Source organism: Catharus ustulatus, chromosome 25 (assembly GCF_009819885.2).
Source record: "Catharus ustulatus isolate bCatUst1 chromosome 25, bCatUst1.pri.v2, whole genome shotgun sequence".
Classification (NCBI taxonomy): Eukaryota; Metazoa; Chordata; class Aves; order Passeriformes; family Turdidae; genus Catharus; species Catharus ustulatus.
This window is the reverse complement of record NC_046245.1, coordinates 2002563-2009010: the sequence shown is the minus strand read 5'-3', so window position 1 is coordinate 2009010 and position 6448 is coordinate 2002563.

Here is a 6448-nt window from a genome sequence, read left to right as displayed (position 1 = left end):
AATTGTTTTGCATGTCTGGTTGCACATAACTATTAACATATGATTGACTTGAATAATTTGCTACAATGCTTTTTTGAAAGCCAGCTTGCATTATACAAAGCAAAAATCCCTCTGTCAGTTCTTACATAAAATAGTTTTCTTTAACTATTCCCACCCCATTTTTTTTTTAAAAAAAAAAGATTGCAATACATTGATATTTTTTTTTTCTTTTTTTGCACAAAAAATCGAAGCAATAGAAAAAAGTCACCTGATTTCTCAGGAAAGACCTTCATGATGTTTGAAGAACAATTCCCATTTGTCACTTTGAAGTGTCAGGACAGTGCAAAGGAAGTTTTGCATCTTAAAAAACTTTTGCCTTCCCAATTGTACTCAAAGCTGAAATGTGCTCAAACAACTCCATCCCTGCCCTCATCCAGTTGCTCAGACTTTGAATTTTCAGGATGATTTACACACTGAAGGTCTTCCTAAATGTTATCTTGGAAGGTTAAATAAAGCAAAATTTAGTAACACTGAACAATTACTGAAAACTTTGGCTATTTATGTACTTGCATTACATACCAGCATATTTTTATTTTTTAAACACAATGGCATTAAGATACTCTAATAAGGTATTTAAAAATAAAAAATAAAAAGTTAGACTGAGAAGCAATTCTGTCCCAGGGTGACTTTTACAGTTGTCCAGAAAAGTCTCCAGTGTAGGAAGTTTCAGACACTCACTACAACATAACTTTGCCTCTTGAATTTGTACTATATATATATATATATTTATAGAGAAAAGAAAAATGCAACTCTGTTTTGGAAAGAAAATATTTCCCCTTCCTGCTGCTGCTTTCAGGGGAGTTTTTCTGAAAAATCCCAGCCAGGTAAAACTGGGAAGGGAAAACTCCAGGCCAGAGTTCTAGCTCCCAAAAAAAAACTGCCAAGAACTCAGCTCAGCCTGAAAAGCCACCCCAAAATCACCTTCCCAAAACAGATGTGCACCCCAGGAACCAACAGGACAACACTGGCACACAGCTGGAGTGGATAAAAAGGGATAAAAAGGGATTTTAAATGGATTTAAATGGATTTCAATCCCTCCAAACTCAGCCCAGCCCAGGGAAGCTGCATGTGCTGTGACCTCCCAAAATTCCTGCAGCTGAAGGATTCACCCCTAGATTCATTCCAGCTGTGTTTCCCTATTTTTTTTTTTATTCCAAATAATCAACTTCTCAGCTCTAAAATGCAGAGGGGAAGAAGCATTAAATGTGCTACTGTACCCATCACAAAGCACTGTGACGTACATAAGGCCATCTGGTAACACTGCAACAGGCTACAAAACAAGTTGGAAAAGGGAATTTTAGGATCTTTTCTCAAAGCTACAAAGAATAAATCTCAACCCTGTTCACAGAGAATGAAATTTTTTTCAAAAGTATGTTTTGTATAAGGAAAAAAAAAACTCTGTGCAACTGAACAACAGCAGAACAACAATAACAACCAAAAAAAAAAAAAGTCAACACAGTTCTAGGAAGCAGTTTCAAAGCTTGGAGGGGTTTGGACATGCTAGGGAAAAAATAAAAAAAAAATCAAAATAAAAACCCAAACCACATCCCAAGGAGCTCAGAGCAGGGATTGGAATACAACAACCATGCACAGAACCTTCCTGTGCTGCAAAAAACACAGCAAAACAAGCCTGGAGGGAAGGAAAAAAATCAAAATAAACAACAACAGCTTCCAGTTATGGGTACAGCAGTGCTGCAAGGGCTCTGCAATCAACTCCAGCTCCTCTCACATCCCTGCTCCAAGGCTCAAATTCTCTGTTCCACCCCTGCTTTGAGATGAAAACTCCTGCAGCACAACCTCAGCAGAGAAATCTTGTAAATCCAGCCCAAATTTCTGTTCCACGCACACAAAATCACACTTAAGACACTTTTCTCTTTGTTTCAGGTGATGTAACAACAAAAAAAAAAAAATCAAAAAATCACCTTTGGCAAGTCATGAGTTCACACTGGGGAAGGATTGAATTGAGTGATAAAAGAGGAGAAAAAGCTCCCAAAAAACCTCCCAAAGGAGGGTAAAATATTTCAAAGTGGCAACAATCTGGGGGCAGGATGGGGATAATAATATGGATTTTTTGGGGGGAGGATGGGGATATTTATATGGATTTTTTGGAGGCAGGATGGGGATATTTATATAAATTTTTTGGGGGGAGGATGAGGGTATTTATTTGGATTTTTGGGGCAGGATGAGGATGTTTATATGGAGTTTTTGGGGCAGAATGGGGATGTTTATATTGATTTTTTGGAGCAGGATGAAGGTATTTATATGGATTTTTTGGGGCAGAATGGGGATATTTATGTGGAGTTTTTGGGGCAGAATGGGGATGTTTATATGGATTTTTTGGGGCAGGATGAAGGTCTTTATATGGATTTTTGGGGCAGAATGGGAATATTTATATGGATTTTTTGGGAACAAATCCTGCCAGGCACGACCCACGTGTGCTGCAGGCAGAGCTCTCCCAGCCACGCTTCAACACTGAGAAATCTAAAAAAAAATCCAAATTCTCAGCTCTGAGTGTGCTTCTCATCAAGGCCTGGAAGAGCTCCACAAGCCAAACCTGCTGCTTTCTTTGGGAAGGGCAAAGAAAATTCAATTCTTGCCAGTTTTAGGGTGGGTTTGTTCCAAAATAATTTATAGGAAGAAGAGATTTTGCTGTTCCAACAGGGAAATATTGGGGAAACATTTGTCCACCTGTGGTCAGACACAAAAACAAATCTGCAGGGAACAAATTCTCCTGATTCCTGCTTGTTCCTGGCAGGAATAAAATCCCTCAGGGCAGGATTGGCTGCTAAAAAAAAAAATCAAAATTTCACCCCAGTCAGCTCCCAGTGGAATTCCATGCCCAAAAATGCCTCAGGAATAATCCCAGCAAGGAATCCACCCCAAAATCACCTTCCCAAAACAGATGTGCACCCCAGGAATGAATAGAACCACACTGGCACCACAGCTGGAGAGGCTAAAAATAGATTTAAATTGATTTAAATCCCTCCAAGACACAAAAACCTGCCCAGCCTACAGAATTTGGAGCCCCCAGATTCCAGCTGTGTTTCCTTACAATTTTCTCCCCTTTTTTTTTTTTCCCTCCCAGATTTATAATTCCAAATCAACTTCCCAGCTCTAAATCCAGAGGGGGAATTAAACATCCCCCAAGGCAAAGGGACACCCTGCACAAAACTGTCCCTGCATTTTATCCCAAAATTTTCCTCTTCCAGCTCAGATTCCAGCCTGTCCCACTGCCCTGGATCTGCTCACACTCAACCACTGCTAATTGCTGATTAATTAACTCCAAACCAAGCCATGAACAGGCAGCAGAGCCTCACAAAAAATCCTGGGGAGCTCCTGAGTGAATCCTCATGGATTTTGGGCCCCTTGGGACACCCTGAAAAGTTTCTTTTTTTTTTTATCATTTCTGCTCTTCCAGATGCAGATTCTACACCTCACACAGAGATGAGGAAGGAAACAGAAAAAACTGTCACCCAAAACTTAAAAAACGTTTTTAAACACCTGTGGATTTTAACATTTCCTGCCCCAGTGCTGAGGTTGATTTCCAAGAGAGCCTCTGGCTAAAACACAGAGATGGACTGGAAAGAAATCTGCCCTAAAAGTGGGAGAGGTTGAACTGCAGAGCACAGCAAAAACTGCCAGAAATCAGGAGCAAAAAAAGGGAAATGAATAAAGCATGGGATACACGAGAGGGGCAGAGCTGCAGGGTCTGATCTCAGCTCCAGGAGGGGAGCAGGGCCCAGCCCAGCTGGAATCCCCAGGGAATCCCACAAAGAATACCACAGGGAATCTCACAGGGAATCCCACAGGGAATCCCACAAAGAATACCACAGGGAATCCTACAGGGAATCCCCCCCAGAGAATCCCACAAGGAATCTCCAAGGAATCCCACAGGGAATCTCCCAGAGAATCCCACAGGGAATCCCACAAGGAATCCCAGAGGGAATCCCACAGGGAATCCCCTAGAGAATCCCACAGGGAATCTCCAGGGTATCCTCCAAGGAATCCCAAAAGGAATCCCACAGAGAATCCCACAGGGAAGCCCCAAGGAATCCCACAGAGAATCTCCAGGGAATCCCACAGAGAATCCCCCAGGGAATCCTCCAAGGAATCCCAAAAGGAATCCCACAGAGAATCCCACAGAGAATCCCACAGGGAACCCTCAAGGAATCCCACAGAGAATCTCCAGGGATTCCCACAAGGAATCCCAAAAGAAATCTCCAGGGAATCCCACAGAGAATCCCCCAGGGAATCCCCCAGGGAATCCCCACAAGGAATCCCACAAGGAATCTCCAGAGAACCCCCCAGAGAATCCCAACAAGGAATCCCCCAGAGAATCCCCCAAGGAATACCACAGGGAATCTCCAGAGAATCCCACAGGGAATCCCTGAGAATCCCACAAGGAATCCCCACAAGGAATCCCCACAAGGAATCCCCACAAGGAATCCCCACAAGGAATCCCTGTGCTGGGGGAGCTGCAGGAGGGAGTTCTGCACCTCAGCAGCTTCACTGCCCTCAAAGGAACATCAAAAACCCCAAATGATTGATTGGTGAGACACTGAGGTGTGAAATCGCCTCAGGGGGAGGAATCACCCCAAAGATTGCACGGACACCAAAGCCTCCAAAGGAAAACAAGGAATTGTCCAACTCCAGGGATCCCATCCCTTCCTGACCTATTGCAAACCAGAGCCTGGATGTGCCAAAATCCCAGAACTGCATCCCCTGCTCTGAAACAAAGCTCTGAACCTAAAGCTGCTGCTGGAAAACCCCAAATTCCTCATCACCCTCCAGGACAGACACAACACCGAGTTCCATGAGCATGGGGAGTTTTTCTCTGCTTCCCTGGGCTGCTCCTGAAAATCCAGGATCCCAAACAGAGCCAGGCAGCAGCAGCAGCTCCCCATGGAAAAAAAAAAAAAATCCAAAATAAATTCCCAAAGCAAGACACAAGCTCAGCTTCCCTGCTCCCTAAATCCTCCCAGATCTGGGTTCCACGGAAATTGGGAATTCCAGATCCTGGGTTCTTGTTTGTGTTTTACCAAACTTTTCTGTTCCACACCAAAAGCTTTTCCATGGAACCCCAAAATCACCAAAGCATTCCACACAACCAAGGCTACTCCAGCAACAGCAACCTAAGGAAAAAAAAAAAAAGTTTCTGCAATGCTGCATTATTTTTAATTTTTTAAACCACAGAACTAAAAGAGAATCTACTTTACCTCCACCTGCCCTATGCTAAATTCCAAATAAATGGTGAGGAGCTGCCCAGAGCAGCCCCTGCAGTGACCTAAAGGAGCAGCAGAGCCCAGGGAGGCTCCGGCAGGAATGTGATCCCAGAAAAGCTGGCACAAGGAAAAATTCCCTCAAGTGACCTGAAAATTGCAGTGGAGAAAAGGCAGCAAAAGTTGCTCCTCTCTCCCAGCTCCTCTCCCTTTTCCAAGAGTTTTCCCTCCTGAGTTTATCATCCTATGTGATTTTTTTTTTTTTTTATTTTTTTTGCCAGGCTGCATTTCCAACTCCAAAAAAACTCCCCAAACCTGGATCTCTGTGGCACAGCAATCTTGGGAAGCTCCTTGGAGAGGAGTAGGAGCTCAGAAATTGCATTTTTTTTTGGGCCTGACCCTCTGCCCAAAGCCATAAAAGCTCACAAAGAATTAAGTGCACAAATTTTCAACAGCTAAACTTGGCTTTTTCTCCACAGGGGAACAAGGGGGGAAGGGAAAGCAATTAAATTGCAAGGTTTTTTTTAGTGCTCATTCATGAATTTTCAGCCTGCAAATGGTGCCCTCTCCAAAGTCCACGTATTTGGTGGGCATAAAATCATAAAATTGGCCAACCTGAACCAACCAAAGTGCTGCTATTCACACATAGCCATAGAAATTTCCCAGAGCAGGCTCCAAACATGAAAAAAAAAATAAAAAACAAAAACAAAAATTTCCAGATGCCTGCTCTTCACGATCACCTGCAGCTTTGCTTCTGCATTTCAAAAAAATAAAATTAAACTTAAGAGAAAGAACAATAAAAAGGTCAATATTGCACATTTTTAAGAGCTGCTGGTGCAGGAATTTCCTCCTGCATCTGCTGATGTCTAAATGTGAAGCATTTTGCGCCTCTGACAGGAGCCAACAGGAAGACAGGTCACTCCATGAGCTCACTCCCTGCTTCTCCACCTGAAAAAGGAATTTTTTTTTTTTTTCTCCTGGGCAGGTGAACAATGCCCCCAAAAAATCAACTCTGTCCCAGGTCAGGAACACACCAAAGTGGTTTGTTTTTTTTTTTCTCTCAGGATATAGAAAAGGGAACATCACTGCAGGAAAAAGAAAAGTCTTGGGTGTTGTAGCTTTAAAGGGAATTAAATCCAAGCCTGCAAAAGTGGCAAAAGGGGAAAAAAAAAAATCTGGAAAAGCTCAAG